This window comes from Pristis pectinata, chromosome 5 (assembly GCF_009764475.1).
Source record: "Pristis pectinata isolate sPriPec2 chromosome 5, sPriPec2.1.pri, whole genome shotgun sequence".
Taxonomy (NCBI): Eukaryota; Metazoa; Chordata; class Chondrichthyes; order Rhinopristiformes; family Pristidae; genus Pristis; species Pristis pectinata.
This window is the reverse complement of record NC_067409.1, coordinates 113,408,822-113,428,897: the sequence shown is the minus strand read 5'-3', so window position 1 is coordinate 113,428,897 and position 20,076 is coordinate 113,408,822. Positions and strand designations below refer to the sequence as shown.

General features: G+C 38.4%; 1 protein-coding gene across 3 annotated transcripts in view; it reads left to right on the top strand.

Moving 5' to 3' along the window:
- Window positions 1–20,076, top strand: part of LOC127570635 (ubiquitin-conjugating enzyme E2 E2) — a 145,269-nt gene that overhangs the window by 16,510 nt on the left and 108,683 nt on the right. The gene's annotated exons all lie outside the window — the stretch shown is intronic.

Genomic DNA, 20,076 nt, shown 5'->3' with positions numbered 1-20,076 from the left:
TGCATTGATCAAGTTTAGAAAATATAATATGAATATTTGGAAAGTGGAAGTCTGCACACCACTTTGAAAGACATCGAGGTGTTTAATGAATTCTGCTCATTTAGCAACATCAATTGTGTAGCATGGAGTGATATTTCAGCCTTTTTAAATTCAGCACAGATGGATGGTTGGCTTTTTCCTTATCGCCGTTTTGTCCTGTCACAAAGTATACATCTGGAGAAATATGTTTGTCGTTGAAAGTTACACCACTGTACTTAAAAATCAAAATAAGTGAAATGCCTTACTTTTATATGCAAGTTCTAATGCTAATGTAGAAAATATTTTAAGTAATACCATGTTTGCTGATTAGATCATACCTTAATGTAAGCAAGCAATGTACAGGCCCCAGTGATATCATAGAAAGTTGAAAGTTTTGTGGCTTTTTTTTTGCTGTTGTGCTCATAATTTGGATTCATGATTTATTAAAATTGCTGAAAGGTATGGAATACATTTTTGATCAATTTCTTCTGTTAATTCAATACTAGACCATTTCAATGGAAGAGTCAGTAAATGGTTTACTGCTTGAGGTTATGATTTTTGGAGCTTTGAAATCACTTCCACTTGCCTAATTTTTATATTCTGAATTAGGTATACACATATTTATTCTTTTATTTTTCCTTCTGGTAGCATTTATCAGAGGAAATATTGGAAGACTGTATAACTCAAACAGTATTTGCAAGTTGAGAACTTTGATATGATCTGCATAAATCAACTGAGTAGCAACCTGCTGTTAATTGCCAGGATATGGTTGCTGTGAAGCCAGAGTAGGGGTTACTGGTTCACAGTAATTTTTTTTAATTCAGCAAGAATTTAGATCTTGTAACTTATTATAATCAAAGAGTTTAATATTAATATGTATCAGTGAATCTGCAGTGCAGAGTTCCTGGTGACCTGAATGGATTAATTCCTGTTCATTGATGTTAAATTGTTTTGACCACAGTTTTGTGATGATGAATGGGTAATTGGACAATATGGAAATAGTTATAGTGTCAAGGATAGTATAGATCCGGGTATATTTTGAAAATTTTTATAATATATTAAATGAAAATATTAAGTTTTAATACTGCATTGTTTGAAGCAGTTTTGGTATTGCATTAAAATAGATAATTTTGTAACAAGGTAATTTTGTAGCCTGATCTTTAGTGATAATTCTGTTCTTTAAGGAGGAGTCAAAAATTGCACTTGCATTACTGTTGCATAAAGTTCAACAGAGTTAAAATTGTCTTATAAATTCGTGATCTAACTGTGAACTTACAATGCAGCTTTCATTCCTGACATTGTTGTTATCGTACAGATATATACTAAGTTATGGAATCAAGATGACGTCAAGTATTGAATTGTCATCCAAAGCATTACATCTTGCTTCTTTTTCCCCAAAAGTGTCTGTTTCTTTTCATTCGTACACATTCTAAGTGAGTCAGCATTTTTTCATGAAGCTAATAATGTATGACCATATATAGAAATTATAGACTGTTAGTATGCCTGTAAAGAATAAATTAATTTTCATTGCTCATTATTATAATCAAAAAATCATTCAGTTTTGTGTCCTTAATCACATGTTCCTACTGATTTTCTAGTATGGTTAATGTGGTCCTCTGGAGGTTTCAGTGGTTCTCTTTATTGTTTGCTCTATATTTTAAGCAAGATGAGCAAGTTATTATATTATAACTGATGTGTTGTTTCATTCTGGGTCATTATAATATGCCATTTTCATTTTTAATATTGTCTAATTTATTTATGGTTCTCAGTATTTTTTGCAGTACTTTTCAAGTTATCTTATTGGAATTGGAATTTTACTTTTTCTATATGCTATCCCACATTATTTTTGATTTCACTCTGCAGTTCCAAAACTGAGAGCTTTCTTGCTTTAGTTATTGGAACTGGTTTATTATTGTCATTTGTACCAAGGTACAGTGAAAAACTTGTCTTGCATACCTTTCATACAAATCAATTCATTATACATTGAGGTAATACAAGGTAAAACAATACAGAATGCAAAGTGTCACAGCTACAGAGAAAGTGCAGTGTAGGTAGACAATAAAGTACAAAGTCATACATGGTAGATTGTGAGGTCAAGAATCCATCTTATCGTACTAGGGAACCATTCAATAGCCTTATAACAGTAGGTTAGAAGCTGTCCTTGAGCCTGGTGGTACGTGCTTTCAGGCTTTTGTATCTTCTGCCTGATGGGAGAGGGGAGAAGAGAGAATGTCCCAGGAGGGTGGAGTCTTTGATTATGCTGGCTGCATTACTGAGGCAGCGAGAAGTATAGAGTCCATGGAGGGGAGGCTGGTTTCCGTGATGTGCTGAGCTGTGTCCACAATTCTGTGCAGTTTCTTGCCGTCCTGGGCAGAGCGGTTGCCATACCAAGCCGTGATGCATCAAGATAGGATGCTTTCTGTGGTGCATCGATAAAAGTTGGTGAGTGTCAAGGGGGACACGCCAAACTTCTTGAGGCTCCTGAGGAAGTAGAGGCGTTGGTGAGCTTTCTTGGCTGTGGTGTCTACGTGGTTGGACCAGGACAGGCTATTGGTGATGTTTGCTCCTGTTGGTGACGTTCACTCATCAGATATGATTACCTGGGTGTAGGTAATACTTCATCTCTCTATCCTTTTCTCTGTCATTTCTAAGATCGTAACTTCGCCACCATATGAGTAGCTAACCCATCAGAATTTTATGAGCTTTTGCTGAAGTGGTGTGAATGATAATCTTAAATCACATCTGCAGCCTGACTATCATTTTTGTACACTCAAAAAAAATCATTTAAATAAGCAGAGTGATAGACATGGTCCACTTTGAGCAAGTCATTTTGGCAGTGATGTGGAAGAAGAGCCTGATGTAAAAGCCCTTGTGTGCTTGGGTGATATGAATTACCTTTTGCAACCGTAAAGAAGCACACTGGGGACACAGGCCCATTGGCACTCACCTTTGTATTCAGGATTAGTGGTTAATTATTCTAGACACATGGGAAAATTTGCCAAAGATGGCAGTGGCTTGGTTGGTTTTTGCTTGAAATTACCGTCAAAAGGCTTAGTGGGTTGTTGAGAATTGAGCCATGTTCACAGAAGTGAATCATGTTGTTCAGGGCTTCAATATTAATGTAGATTTTACATCAGCTAAGTCCAGGAATCTCGACTGAGTTCACAGTCCATAAAGCCTTTGTAGTATTTATGATGGAACATAGATGCTGCACATATATAACATCTAGCCTTGTTATCGTGCATTGACTAAAAGTTTTAGTCTACAGAACAAGCTTTTTCATCAGGTATCCTGTTTTTTGGTTTCTGCTTTATTCAGTAATCTTTTCCAAGAAGAAACTGTTACCAAACTGTCTGGTATGAATTACCAGATAGCTGATTATTAACTAAAAATTATTTCAGAATATCTTTTTTGTACCACGGAAGGAGCATGTCTCTCAGGAGGAATTTTGTCATTATTAACTAATGACTGTTGGCTCTGTGATCCCAAAAATACTTGGCATTTCATATGTTTTAAAATGGCTTTTTTGGTAAGTTAAGGTACTCTCCAAAATCTATGTTGACTTTTTCTTTGGATAAACTCTACACCATTGTATCATCCATTAATGTGTCAACATCATCAATGTATTTATGTATTGTAAGGATAATCTTGTGATATATTTTGGAGCAAATCCAATGCAGAAGGGAAACCATAAACATCTGTGCACCTCGTTGAATGCACATAACTTAGTATGTATTTCAACAGTTTCAGGTGCCAAAAGCTTGAGAAAGTATTGAACTAGGAAAGTGATTTTGCAACAGCAAACTGCATTATAATTTCTTAAGTTTGAAACTTTTCCCTTTAATTAATTGTTTTGGAAGTTCAAACAAAGTTGCAATTTACCACTCATTGTACACAGTGAATCACTTCATCCATTTTACGATTTAAATAATCATTTTAAATGAATCATGATAGAAAAATTTATGCCTGCAATCTAAATAGTGCAGTTGTATAAATTGTTTGTTAAATTCGGATATGTGGTGTTCTTAGCAAACAATTCAATTCCAGAGGGAGAGTGTGGGCATAAATTCATAGTAACTGGCACCTGCATTTCCTTAAATCTTAACTTCTCTGAAATTTTACAGTGGAAGTTTCTGTAAATGGGAGATTGAATTGACATAACGCCCTCTACAGAGTATCCGGAAGAATTGGGCAAATGCCTGAACATCTAATCAGAATGAATTTGTGAAATCAATAGAATAGTTTGAACCAGGAAGTTTAAATTAGAATTGGTAATTCAGTGCCAGATCAGATAAAGAAAGTCAGAATTAAGAATGGAAACCAGAGGAAAGGAAAAAGTTAAAATATTTTACAAAATCTCTAACTCGTGTGAGTTAACTTCATTGCCAGGCTGATTACTTGCCATTAATTAAAACCTAAAATGCTGTTTTATGTCTGAATATTAAGTCTGAAATAGACAAAGTCTACTACTTGTGGCAAATCCACCTTGCATTGACACCCCTCAATACCTCCTATTTAGTATACATTCCCTCGCCTTATGCAGCTCCCCAAATACCTAATCTCTCTAGATTAAATTCCATTTTGCCATTTTTCATTTGCTCAACTGACCAGACATCAGTATTTTCCTGGACTCAAAAGTTTCCTCATCACTGACAATCATTTGGCCACTTTTTGTATCATCAGCAAACTTTATCAAGCCTCCTATATTTAGATCTAAATTATTAAATTATATTAAAAAGAAACAAAGGATTGAGTACTGAGCCCTATGGGAACCCAGCAATGAAAACTTTCCAGTCACAAAACATTCTCCTGCCACTTAGCCAACTTTGTATTCAATTTGCCACTTTCCCTTCGATACTTTTACCTTTCTGACAACCTGTCCTGTGGAACTTTGCCTTTTTAATTTGCCCACCACTGAAATTACACTACTTGGCCTGCAGTTACTTGGTTCATCCTTACCACACTTTTTAAACAATAGTAGACTCCAATCCTCCAATTCTCTGGCACCATTACTGCAGTTAAAAGGACTGAAAAATTATAGTGAGAAGCTCCCCATTTTCCCTCCCCTTGTCACTTTTAACAGCCTGGGATATATTCTGCCTGGGTATTTATATATTCTCTTGAGCATGAAATATTGGATGAGAATAAACATGGTCATTTTCCTAAAACTACATTATCCCTCTCCTTTAAGAAGGCAATTGCCAAATATTCGTTCACACGTCCTCAGCCTCTGCCACACAGGTTTTAATAGTCATGCTCTTTTCTTAGTTATCCTTTTTCTCTCAATGTACTTCTAAACCATATCTGTATTTTCTCTGAATTTAATTGAGACTCTTTTAAAATACCATGTGTGTGCTTTCACTAAATTCCCTTTTAATTTCATTCCTGCAATTTCTGTGCTCTTCCCCTTGTTAGGTGTGCTACATACTAGCTAAAAACGCTCTCTGAATGCAATTTAGGAATTCTGTTCCATTTATGCCTTTTACATTATCCTATTATTACAGAGATAGCGTGAATATTTTCACTGAAGACAAGCAGATTACAGATAAATGTTTGATTCCATGATTGTGATCATGTTTTGAGGTTCCTTATACAACATAGTGGATGCATGGAGGCAACCATTTTCCACTCTGCTCACGCACACATTACTGTCCAAACAAAGTAAGACCTGAAGTTAAAGTCTTAAATGGCTAAAATCAGTATGACATCAAGTACAAATTCATGTACGGTAAACAATTACTCCAAGGCACTTTTGTGCAATTATTAGGAAGTTCAAGTAGTGCAGCAGTTCATGCTGTAGCCTCACAACTCTAAGGGCCCAGGCTTGATCTTGATCTCAGTGGCTATTTTTGTGGAGTTCACACATTCTCCTCCATGATCATGTGGATTTCCTACAGTTGTTTCCATTTCCTCCCACTGGTAACATGTAAAACAGCACTGTAAGTTACCCCATAATGTAGGTTAATGGCAAAAAGAATCAAAAAGGGAGTTGATGGACAATGTGAGAGAGAATAGATTGCAGAGGTTAAAAGAAGCAAGGAGAGGGAAATGGACTGACAAATTGCTCCACTGGGTGTCGGTGTGGACCCGATGGGCTAATTGGTCTCCTCATTAGTGTCTAGCATTATCTATTACAATGTAATCCACCTGCTCTTTTCACAACAAGTTATTATTGGAAAATACTGTCTAAGTTGTTGAAAATATTTTGACAGGAACATGAAAGTAAGTGTTTCAGAATACAATTTTTTACATTAAAAATCATGGTGGTTCCTGACTGTAATTTGAGCCCTTGAACGGTACACAAAACTTTGAAGTTTATTCTCTAATTCTTAGGAATCTAGCTGAATTATTCAAAACAAAATTCATTTTCAACCCGGAGAAAAGTGGAACTTATGCAAGTAAGGGCCTTTGGCATTGCACTAACATTTCTGATTAATTTTAGCAGTCTTTTTCTGCTACACCACTTTCATGGAAAACATGATACCTACTACCTCTAGTACTGATGTATCTTGTCTGCTGTAAGGTCAAAGAATTGCTCCACATCATCTGTATGCAGTTCCTCAAATGCACAGATGTTAATACACAATGTACCTATACTTGTTATGTAGCTGAGTAGTATTTATATTAGGAAATCTCTTATTCTGTGCTTGGCGTACTTGAAGTCTGCTTTAACATTTACGGCCTTTATGATATGATAAGATATCTTTATTAGTTGCATGTACTTTGAAACACACAGTGAAATGCACCTTTTGCATAGTGTTTTGGGGGCAGCCTACAAGTGTCGCCACGCTTCTGGCGCCAACGTAGCATGCCCAGAGCTTCCTAACCTGTACGTATTTTGGAATGTGGGAGGAAACCGGAGCACCTGGAGGAAACCCACACAGACACGAGGAGAACGTACAAACTCCTTATAGACAGTGGCCGGAATTCAACCAGTGTCGCTGGTGCTGTAATAGCGTTACACTAACTGCTACACTACTGTGCCTGTCCTAAATGGGTGCTGCAGAGGAAAGCTCCTACCAAGATGTTGTGTCATCGGCTTCACCAAAGTGAATATTATTTTGTTTTCAGCTGATCTGTATTTATTTAGTTGTTCTGTTCACTTTATCCTTTTCATTGCTTTCTGGCATTCTTTTAAAGATTTGTGCTACATTTTATGGTCAGCCAACCTATTTTAATGAACTGCTGGAACCCAGCAGCACACTTCTCCCTGCAACATGCTTGAGGATTATAGAATATTTACTTAAAGTAGATGACCACCATTATTGTAAGAGGTCAGCATCTTGGCCCACATATGCATGGAATGCAGCTCCTACATGAAGTTTTTAATTCATTATATGGCTGAGTTTTCACTCTGGGAATGACACTTATAGATAACTACTGCTAATACAGCAAGCTTGCAATCTGTTGAAACTATACCTTAATGTTGAATTCTTAATGACAACTGAATGGATATATGTTCCATAACAGGAGTACAGAAAGTTGAGTATTGTGACATAATCATTAATGAGTAAAGTTTCAATTTGCTGGGAATAATGCATTATTTACAGTCACTGCATTATTCAACTACAGACGTTCTAGAAATTATAGCGCAAGTGATTTATGCAACTACTTATGCAGTATCACAAATGACTTGAACTTTTCTGTGGCTCAACCATTACCCCTTGCTGAAAGCAGCTAGAGAGTAATTATACCTTCCAATGAATAACAATCACAATATACTGCATTTAAGTCATTTTAACTGCCAGTGTCACATGGACTGAAAAATAGTGGCATTCAGTTTATAGCAATGGTTGTGAATTACGAATTTGTATTATAAAATTTCATACAAAAAGGAAAAATGTAATATAGAAATTGATATGCTGGTTGCAACTATTCTGATTTTAATGATCAAAGTGTGAATTACTGTAATCTACAAGAGGAAGGTAATTTGAGTGGAACAAGGCTACTATCATTTTCAGGTCATGGTCTCTAGAATGCATGGAGGGTTTGCTAATAGATGCACCATGTATGGATGACGGCTTCTATTTACCAGGATATAAAGGTGGTTAAACCATAAGCCTGCTTAAATTACATTTTCTGACATCTGCATTTATGTGCTAGAGAGGGATAAGAATAGGAGGATAAGGCAATGAATGTGTGGCTGAAGAGCTGGTGCAGGCAGAAGAACTTAAGCTACTTGAAACATTGGGATCTCTTCTGGGGCAGAGATGACCTGTACAAAGGAATAAGTTGTATTTCAACTGCAGAGGTACCAACATTCTTGCAGGAGATTGCTGGTGCTACTTGGGATGGCTTAAACTAGTCTGACAGCTGAGAAAGTTGAAGCAAATATAGAGGTTAGAGCAAGTCCAGTAGGGCAGACCTGGTAGGGGCAGGACAGGGAGCAGGGAAGGTCTGATAAGCTTAAACTACATTTACTTAAATGCAAGAAGCCTTACAACTAAGGCAGATGAACTGAGAGCATGGATCAGCACATGGGGTTGTAATATTATAATTATTATGGAAACATGGTTGAGGGATGGGCAGGACTGGCAGCTCGATGTTCCAAGATACCAAAGCTTCTGGCAGGACAGACATGGAGGAAAAAGGTGAGGGGGAGTGCCCCATTTATTAGGGAAAACATCAAAGCAGTACTTGGAGAGGATATCCCAGAGGGAAAACGTCCAGTGACGCCATATGGGTAGAACTTATAAATAAGAAAGAGGTGATCACTTTGAGGGGATTATACTATATAGACACTCCAATAATCAGCAGGAATTTGAGGAGCAAATATGTAAGAAGATCACAGAAAGGTGTAGGAATAATAGGGTTGTAATAGTAGGTGATTTTTACCTTCCCTAATATTGATTGGGACTGTCTTAATGCTAAGGGATTGGTTGGGGCACAATTTGTTAAGTATTTCCAGGAAAGCTTTCTCAAGCAATATGTAGTTGGCCCTTCTAGGGAAGGGGCTATACATGACCTGCTGGGAAATGAGTCTGGGCAAGTGGTTTATATATCAGTGTGGGAGCACTTAGGGGCCAGTGACCATAATTCTGTTCGTTTTAACATAGTTGTGGAAAAAGATGGAACTGGTCCTCAAGTTGAAATCCTAAACTGGGGGAAGACCAAGTTTGATGGCATCAGACAGAAGCTCTCAAAGGTTGGTTGGGAGAGGCTGTTTGCATGCAAAGGGACAGGTAGGAGGCTTTCAAAAGTGAGATAGGAAGAGTTTCAGGGTCAGTATGTGCTTGTTAGAGTGAAGGGCAAGGCCAAGAAGATTAAGGAACCTTAGTTGATCAGGCATATTAAGGGTCTGGTCAGGAAAAAGGAGGAGGCATAAGTCAGTTATGGGCAGCTGAGATCAAGCAAGTCTCTTGAAGAGTATGAGTGCACTTCAAGAAATTCCAGGAGGGCAAACTGGGCAATGAGATCTCCCTGGCAGACAAGATAAAGGAGAATCCTCTGTAAGAATCTATAAGCATGTGAAGAACAAAAAGAGTAGCTCGAGATCAGTGTGGTGATCCATGTGTGGAACCACAGAAAATGGTTGAGATCTTAAATTAATACTTCTTGTCTGTATTTACCTTGGAGAAGGACATGGAAGCTAGTCAGTTCAGGGAAGAGAACAATGATATTCTGAAGCATAACAACATTACAGAGGAGGTGGTGTTGCAGGTCTTGAAGCACGTAGTGGATAAATCCCCGGGGCCTGACCAGGTGTATCCTAGAATGTTGTGGGAAGCAAGGGAGGAGATTGCTGGGGCCCTGGAAGAGATTTTTGTATCTTCATTAGTTCACAGGTGAGATACTGGAAGCGTGGAGGATGGTTAATGTTGTGCCTTTATTCAAGAAGGGCTGCAAGGACAAGCCAGCCTTAAATCAGTGGTGAAAAAGTCACTAGAAGGGATTCTGAGCTGGGAATTATTTGCATTTGGAAAGGCAAGGACTGATCAGGGATAATCAGCCTGGCTTTGTTTGTGGGGGATCATGACTCACAAATTTGACAAGTGTTTTGAGGAGGTGGCCAAGAAGGTTGATATGTGCAGGGCAGTAGACGTTGTCGATGTAGACTTCAGCAAGGCCTTTAACAAGGTCCCGCATGGCAGGCTGGTACCGACGGTGAGAACGCATGGGATCCTGGGTGAGTTAGAAAGCTAGATACAGAATTGGTTTGGTGGTAGGGGGCAGAGGGTGACAGTGGAGGGCTGTTTTTCGGATTGGTGTGCCACAGGGTTCAGTGCTTTGTCATATTAACAATTTGGATGAGAATGTAGGTGATATGTTTAGTAAGTTTGCAAATCAAAATCAAACCAAATTGGTGGTATAATGGACAGTGAGTAAGGCTGTCCAAGGTTACAACAGGATATAGATGAACTGGGAAGGTGGGCAAGGGAATGGCAGATAGAATTTAACTTGGATATGTGTGAAGTGATGCATTTTGGGAAGTTAAACCAAGGCAGGACATGCAGTGAATGATAGGGTCCTGGAGAATGTTCTTGAGCAGGGAGATCTTGGGGTACACAAGTGAGGAAAGCATATGGCATGCTTGCCTTCATCAGCTGAGGCATTGCGTATAAGAGTTGGTTCATCATGTTACACTTGTACAAACTGTTGGTTAGCTGCACTTGGCGTGTTCGTGTGCAGTTTTGGTTACCACACTACTTGAAGGACGTGATTAAGCTAGAGAGAGTGCAGAAACGATTCACAAGGATGTTGTGTGGATTGGAGGTCTTGCGTTATATAAAGAGGGTCTGTCTTCCCTGGAGCAAAAGGAGACTGAGAGATGACATGTTAGTGGTTTATAAAATTATGAGAAGAATAGTTAGGGTAGATAGTCAGAGTCTGTTTCCCATGGTAGAGGAGTCTAAAACTAGAGGGTACAGGTTTAAGGTGAGAGGGAGGAGGTTTAAAAAGGACCTGAGGGGTAGAATTTTCACACACAGTTGTTGGTATCTGGAATGAGGTGTCAGAGGAGGTGATGGAGGCAGGAACAGTAACAACATTTCAGAGGCATCTGAATGAGCAGGGTGTAGAGGGATATGGAATTAATGCAGGCAAGTGGGATTAGTAACTGCATGGATGTGGTTGGCTAAAGGGTCTGTTTCAATGCTATACAACTTGGATTCTTTGACTCTATATAGAAACTGAATCAGAAACTGAAAGCCTACATTATAAAGGTCAGTGAATGTGTCAGCTGATAAGATCTGTGATTAAACCATTGCACAAATTGCAGTTATAATATAAAATGTGAATAGTAAACTCTTCACAGTTCAATACAACAGTATAACTAGAACTATAAATGTTTTATATAATTCTGCTGGTTGTTGTGAAATGGTGTGTACTGGTTTTTATTTTTTCCCTTGATTCTATGATGCTAATCACTGTGTTTGCAGACTCAATAATTGTGGAGTGAATTAAACAGCAGAGGATCGAAAGGTGTAACAGACCAATGTATGGTTCTTCTTCCCAGTGCTGCTAATGCAGTTCTGGCCCATGCATACTTCCTGCATAATCATTTCTAAGGATAACAGAGAAAATCCAATAAAATTTATTCACTTTGGAGTCCTTCAAATATTTTTCTCAAGGTATATTCTGGAAAGAGTGTCCATAAAATCCAGTAGGAAATTCAGGAAGAATTTCTTCACCCAGATATTGATTAGAAACAGTTCAGATGCATTGAAGGGAAGCTAAATAAGTATAAAAGGGAAAATAAATAATAGAATGTATTGCCGATATGAGTACATGAAAAGAGTGGGAGGAGGTTTATATGATGCATAAATGCTGGTTTGACTAGTTGGGGCAAGCAGCCCGTTTCTTGCTGTAAGTTCCATTTAATGTTAATTCAGTTATTACAACTTACATTTGATATGACTGGTAACACAGTGGGAGGGTTAATATTGTGTATAAGGTGACAGTAAAATGATGCAAGGCTCAGTTATTAACCCTTTTCTTTATGATCATATCACACTCATGGAATTATTTAGCCATGTAAATTGTTTTATAATTTAGAAACAAAGTTTAATGTTTGAAATTATATAGTCGTAAGGAAAAACAATGATATGTAGATAGTTAAAAGGAAACACAAGTATTTTTCATATTTGTACCCTCCAGGTATTTACGTCAGTAATATGCTATAAAAAGTGAAATATTAGCGCATTACTCAGATGGAAATACACAGCTGCATCCCTGCCTTCTGTGAATTTGCTTCAGTGTTTAATCTTGTCATCACTGACTTTTTAAGAATAAGTAAAAATAATGGAACAAAAGTATCATTACTGAAGAGAGTGGATGCAATGGAACTGAAAGATCAGATCTGGAGAAAAGGCTGACGTGAACAAATCGGGACACTTGAATAAAGTTGCTAATCTATATTTAGGCTGTGGTTTGAGCTATGAAATGCTCCTTTTCATTGTGATTTTCAAAATACTGATTCACTTAACCTCTTTGTGCTTAAGAACAAAATTTAAATGTGTAATTTATCTACACTCATTTAATCAATAAATCACAAATTTTACAGTATTTTCTGCATGAAATGAAGCGTTTATCACTGCAGGCACAAAATAGGAATTTGGACATAATATTGATTAAAATTTGTATATGGAAAATTGTGGCATGTGTTCTGATAATTTAGCTCCATTGAGTAAGCTAATTATTCTTTTTCATGATAGACTTCTTTAGTAGAAGTGCAGATGTTAATTATTTTGTGATCTGGATGATTCAACTTTGCTAGATGATTTATAGTGACTGCATGGAGTACTCTTTAGGAGACTAGTTTTAACAACCTAATTTGTACATCACAGGATAATTTCTCTGTTTTTAACACTACGGAACATAAAAGTAAAAACTTTATACTGCACTAAAGGGCAGGAAAGAATACAATTGAAACACGAATAGCAAAAGAACGCAAAGAAAACATATTGCGGGAGAAACTGAATAGATGCTTGAAGCTATTGAGCGTCATCTCCATTTATGATTTTTAAAAAAAAAGCCGTGGGCATCAATCATGGACCCAGTTCAGCTGGTTGGGTACATCTAAAAATGGTCTGGCTCAAGTTGAACTATAATGTGGAGATCTCCACATTGGTCATAAAAGAGAGCCAGTAACAATTTTTTTGTAATTCTGCTTTTGACTGCTTTCTTACTTTAATGGTTGTTATTAATTTCACTCGTTCGGCAGTGGCAGAAATATAGGAGGAGAATTGGAGGAGCAAAACCACAAGCAAATAATAGTGCCTATATATTCATCCCAGCTTGCTGGCAATTAGAAGGCTAAGTAGTGGCAGAAACATGTTCCATTCTGTCTATGAAATTCCTTTCTGATGTAGGAGGCAAAATAAAGTGTGTTCTCACTACTAAAGTTGGAACTACCAACCAGGGATGAATTTCCAGGCACAGAAGTTTAAATTCTCTTCAAATACCTGGTACTGCTGAACTGAATGGGGCCACCTTCATACCAGTTGAGACCCTGTAGGCCCAGTGTGGAAATGCTTGTAAAACAGAGGGTAAAACTTAAACTGAATGAACTTGAGACCTCTGCATAGATGGAGGTTTCCATAGCTTCACATTTGCTAGGAAAAGAGAGACTTCCCTGGAAGGCAAGGACCAAGTGGCTACTTGTGGAAAGTGAATAAATGTCTTTATTTTCCAATTATTTGTCTTTCTTTCTAGAGGATAATAATGACTTTGAATGGAGAAAATGGTTTTTCTATTTGAAGTCGTGTGAATTGCTTGCTTTAAGACACTTATACCTGCACTGAATACGCACGCAACACAGGAAGGCATTGGAGGATTAACAGCCAACTGGATCCTGAAGTGCATTAGTCAGTTTTGTCTCTGGATCTTACTGGATCTTGATCACAGCTGCCTGTCAACTCATTGGAAAAAATGCAGGACATCTATAAATGCCTTGAATTTCCACCCATTAACAGGCCTTGTGTTAAGGTTGCAAAGGAAATTAACAGCAAGGTCTGCATCTTTTACAAGTCCTTTCTTCTCCAATGAGAATGCCTTCAGTTTTGTGGGAGAAAACTAAAACTAAAGATCAAACTCAATTTGGAGTTGCTTTAGGAGCTCAGCCTGTTCCCCCAGTTGCACTAGAATAAACATGCAGGCATTGATGAACTTTTCTAAACACACTAAAGTTCTGCAGTTAGAATAAAGAGCCTGATTGTTGCAATGTAAATCAGAGAACCAGCCTGCAGACGTCATTCTCCTCTGAAGATAACTAAACACACACACCCCGTTTTGTCTATTTTTAAAAAAATACTATTTCTTCCCCATTACAGGGAAGGCAGTCCAACAATGCTTCTCAAAGGGGAGTCGGCAAGTGACATAATAGCTGCATACAGCTGCCATCCAAATGTGCAGGTCGTGTGTTCTGCATTTGAAAAGAAGAAAAACTCAATAACACTACTTTAATATAAGGATGTCCCATATAAAGATGTCCACTTTTTGGTGAACTCCAATCTGATGTTAGCACAATGTGCAAAATATGTTTATTGCAACTAGTTACGTAGAAACTCCATTTCTAGGTAATAATTTGTTTGATATTGAAATTAATTCACATTTATTTTGGAAAAAATTATCTCAAAGAAAAGATGTTTGCAAAACTAATCATTAGAGTCACCAGATATTTGTTATTTTCCTTTGACAAAATTACTTTGGTTTGTACATGGCTGCTGTATACTTTTCTTTCCATTTTGCACAATGATTAACGGGGTTTATCTAGTCACTTTTTGCTTCAAGTAGAGGGGATGCAGAATTACAAAGCAGAAGAAAGAACAGGGTAACCCGAATCATACATAATCTGATTGTGGGGCGGTGGTGAAACAAACTGATAAATTGGCAAGAAATTAATTACAGTTTCTCTCCTGGAAAGTTGTGACCCTCATCCTTTCTTCTGATAAAACATTTTTAAAAAATCAACAATATGCACCTTAAAACTAAATGGAGATATGAAATAAAAAGAGAAAATGCATCGAAAAAGAAATGGGTAATGTTTCAGATGAGGGACCCTTCATCAGACCTGAGAAAAAGAGAAATGTTAGTCTGGGTAGCAGCGAAATGTGATTGAAACCAAGGGAATCTCTCTGAGGAGTGAACAGGAGTGGTAGGTAGGGTAAGGTACAATGGTTGTGTAATTTATTGCTGATGTGGTTCTGGCATAGTGGAACATGTTCAGCAGACCAGACTAAACAGAGAGGAAAAGAAATAAGATGGTAGGCAGATATGGTTCTTGGAGCAGTTTATCCAAAGTTAGAGAACTTGATTTTGGGTCTGGAAAGCTGTAGCGTGCCCAGATGGAAGATGAGGCGTTGTTCTGACAGCTTGCTTTAGGTCTCATTTTAACAGTGCAAGATACTATGCACCTTAAATTCTGTATCGTGCAAGGAATTGTGTGTGTGTGCAGTGTCACTGGAATGTCAATAAATAACCTTATGAGCTTTCTCATATCATTTGAAATACTAACAAGGGAGCAATCTTAAACCTTAAAACAAAGGTATAATGTTCTGAAGATTGCTCCAAAAGGATTATATTTCAACATGCATCTCAATTTTTGTATATACTTTTAACATTTCATTATCACGTACGATTATATTAATTGCCTGAATCAGTTAAATTTTGAAAAGCCATAAATGAGTTAACAGAAATTAAGGTCAGACTAAACTGCATGAAGACTATGGGCTTCTGCTCTTTTTTTTAATTGCCTAAACTGCTGATTATTCCTGGTCAGTTTCCCAAAATTGCACAGGGTTCCATATATCAATCAGTCACGGTTTACTGACTAACATTGACTTCTGATTAAGAAAAACTTTAATCTTAAAATTCCTGCCTTTGTTTTCAGATCCCCTCAGGCCTTCCAAAACTCTTTCCCCTTACCACTTCAGGTTCAATTTTGTATTGTAGTGTTGCAGGGCTTACATGCTATAACGCGCTATAAAACAAAGTCACGCAGCATAGTTAACAACAGCGCATCCCTTCCTGATGAGTTTAACGCATTCTATGCCCGTTTTGAACAGAAGGGGAGTGGTTTGTCACTACCCATCCTGACAGCCTCCAGTACAACTGAACCCGTGGTCACTGTCAAGGACGTAAGATCAGTCTTCCAGAGAGTGAACCTGAGGAAAGCATTTGGCCTGGATGGCATCCCTGGCCGTGTGCTCAGATTTTGTGCTATTCAGCTGGTGGGGGTGTTTGCAGACATATTTAACCTATTCCTGCTTCAAATCTGAGGTTCTCATCTGTTTTTAAGAAGACCACTATCATCCCGGTACCTAATGAAAACAAGGTAACATGCCTTAATGACTACTGACCAATGGCTCCGATATCCACTATCATGAAGTGCTTCGAGGGCCTGGTCATGGCACACATTAACTCCAGCCTCCCAGACAACCTCGAACCACTGCAATTCACCTACCGCCGAAACAGGTCTTCAGTGGACACCATCTCCCCGGCCCTACACTTATTTCTGGAGCATCTGAACAGTAAAGACACCTACATTAGATTATTGTTTATTGACAACAGCTCCGCCTTCAGTACTATAATTCCAAGCAAAATCATCACCAAACTACGAGACCTGGGACAACACGTTCCTCTGCAACTGAATCCTTGACTTTCTGACGAACAGACCACAATCAGTGAGGATAGGCAGCAACACTTCCAGCACGATTATTCTCAACACTGGTGCCCCACAAGGCTGCGTCCTCAGCCCTCTACTCCCTATGTATTCATGACTACGTGGCCAGATTCTGCTCTAACTCCATCTACAAGTTTGCAGATGATACCACCGTAGTAGGCTGTATCTCAAATAATCATGGGTTGGAGTACAGGAAGGAGATAGAGAGCTTAGTGACATGGTGTCATGACAACAACCCTTCCCTCAATGTCAACAAAATAAAAGAGCTGGTCATTGACTTCGGGAAAGGGGGTGATGTACATACACCTATCTACATCAATGGTGCTAAGGTGGAGAGGGTTGAGAGCTTCAAGTTTCTCAGAGTGAACATCACCAATAACCATGTAGATGCCACAGCCAAGAAAGCTCACTAGCACCTCTACTTCCTCAGGAGGCTAAAGAAATTTGGCATGTCCCCTTTGACACTCACCAACTTTTATCGATGCACCATGGAAAGCGTCCTATCTGGATGCATCACGGCTTGGTATGGCAACTGCTCTGCCCAGGACCACAAGAAACTACAGAGAGTTATGGACACATCCCTGCTATAGATTCTGTCTGTGCCTCTCGGTGCCTTGGTAAAGCAGCCAACACAATCAAAGACCCCACCCACCCAGGTCATTCTCTCTTCTCTCCTCTCCCATCAGGCAGAAGATACAGGAGCCTGAGGGCACATACCACCAGGCTCAAGGACAGCTTCTATCCCAAGATGATAAGACTATTGAACGGTTCCCTTATACAATGAGATGGACTCCTGACCTCACAATCTACCTTGCTATGACCTTGCACCTTATTGTCTACCTGCAATGCACTTGCCTGTAGCTGTGACACTTTACTCTGTATTCTGTTATTGTTTTTATCCTGTACTACCTCAGTGCACTGTGTAATGAATTGATCTGTACGAATGGTATGCAAGACAAGTTTTTCACTGTACCTCGGTACAAGTGACAATAATAAACCAATACCAAGTATCGCAGCTCTCATCATTAATTATTAATTTCTGGCCTCTTGATCCTCCACAAATTTAATTGTTCCAACATTAACATCTGTGCCTTAAGCTCTCAGGATCCCAGCTCTGCCATTCTCTGCTTCAATTTCTCTGCATATTCATCCACTCCTTCCATTCTACTCTCTTCTTCCCAGATTGTACAGTTATGAACTTTAAGTGAATAGATATTTAAAACTTCTTGTAATCTTTATTAAAGAGAATGAATTACTCCAAGGAAATGCCAGAATGTACTTTTGGGTCAGGTCACTGTTATCAAAAAGGAGATTGTTCACACATTGAGCTGCTAAGCCTTTGACTTTGTTTACCCCAAGAGCAAATGTGGAGGTGCCTTCGCAAATTTGGCTGCCCTCAGAAATTAATCTCCATTCCATGTATACGATGGCATACAAGCAGCAAATCTCAACAACACACACCAAGTTCTCATGCAGACTGGGGTCAAGCAAAGCTGCATTGCTCTAACTTTTTGTACTTCAATATTGCACCTCCCTGCAGCAAGATTCCTTTTGGAATGGACTAGCTCTGTAGGACAAATAGAAAACTGTTCAGCCTTCACATTAGAATCCGGGTTACTCCAACCTTGGTCATTTTGCTATGCACGTTCAAAAACTGAATTTCAAGTAATCGTCTAATCATTCACTGAAGTGCACCAGAGAATGACTCTTGCACCAAAATCCATAAAATGTTTTTTGCATCCACTGCACAACCCCTGTCAATAAAGGTCTATGGTGAGACCCTAGAAAATGTATCATTTAGCCACCTGATTGTAAATGACTTCAGGATTTACAGAGAAATGAGGAAGTCTCAAACTTGTGGTTGGCAGTTTCCCAAATGTGGCTTGGGGCATGTGAAGTTCTGGCAATTTCCCAATATTTAGTGAGAAATCTGTAAGTTCATACAACTTGATTTATACCTAGTGCAGGGAATAATTCCCCTGCATTTCCAAATATCACATTTGCACCATTCACTAAACAACAAAATTGCAATGTAACAAGTAAGAATCTGCAATTAAGTGAGTAGCACTGGACTGGGGATGTTTGTAGAAGAGCAAGCACAATGATGCAACTTGGACATATGTAAGATAAGGTATTTATTCGTCACATGTACATTGAAACACACTGTGAAATGCATCTTTTTGCATTATTGAGAATGTGCTGGGGGCAGCCCGCAAATGTCACCACTCTTCTGGCACCAACATAGTGTGCCCACAGCTCCTAACCTGTACGTCTTTTGAAAAGTGGGAGGAAACCGGAGCACCCAGAGGAAACCCACGCAGACAAGGGGAGAACATACAAACTCCTTACAGACAGCGGCTGGAATTGAACCTGGGTCGCTGGTGCTGAAATAGCATTACGCTAACCCCTACACTACCATCCAGTACCTAATTTTTTATTTTTAATTCTGAGACTGAGACAAATTTAGTGTCTGATTTTGTTAACAAGATTGTTGTAATTAAACAGTTGTTTCATTAAACAAATTGCAGCAATAATGAAAATAGGTTGCATCAAATCCCCACCACCATATAATTCCCTGTGATTTCTGAGGCTTCAGGCAAGGTGGGCTTGGACGTATAGAAGCTAAGACCAGGACAGCTTTGAGATTAGGTACCAGTTTTCTTAATTTGTGACACAAGTATGCTGTTTTGAAGGTACTGGAAAATGCTACTATTAGACCATAATGGAGAGAGAGTCAATCGGGCCAGGTCTAAAGCAAGCGATATTAATTCTTTCGCAACTTCTCCATAAATCATTATCTGTAGCGGCAAGATTTTTAAATTATGCTCCTGCCTATTTTTTGTCACAAAGTTATGGGATTGGTGTAAGAAAGTTGTGCTGAGATAAAAAGAAACAGCCATGATCGTATCGAATGGCACAGCTTTCCTGCACTAATGCCATAACCCTTGATTCTCTGAATATTCAAATTTCTGTTTTGAATATTCTTATCAGCTGAGCTTCCATAGTCTGCAAAGGCAGAATGGCTGCCTCCTGCTTTTGCTTCTCACATTATGTGTTTTGAGGTTATGAAAGCCATTATATAAATCAAGTTCTGTTGGTAAGTAATAATAGCTCGTTTTTATATAACAGCTTTTAGTGTAACGTTCTAAAGTTCTTTACAGGAAGTGAGTAATGAATTAATAAAATTGACACTATGGGGCTTATTTTCCAGCCACAGCTGTATAGGCGGTTGGTGAACAAACACTGTGAATTCCTGCAGTACATTTTAGGCTGGCTTACAGGACTCTGACTTTTTGCACTATTTTTCACTGTTATGAAGCATTTAAATTAGGGTGGGATTATTCATTGTGCTTTATTTTCCTATGTGAAATGAACCTTAAGTTGTTTTTTGTATTGAGGTTCATTGCCTTTTAAAAATGCTTCTATAAATGTGATGG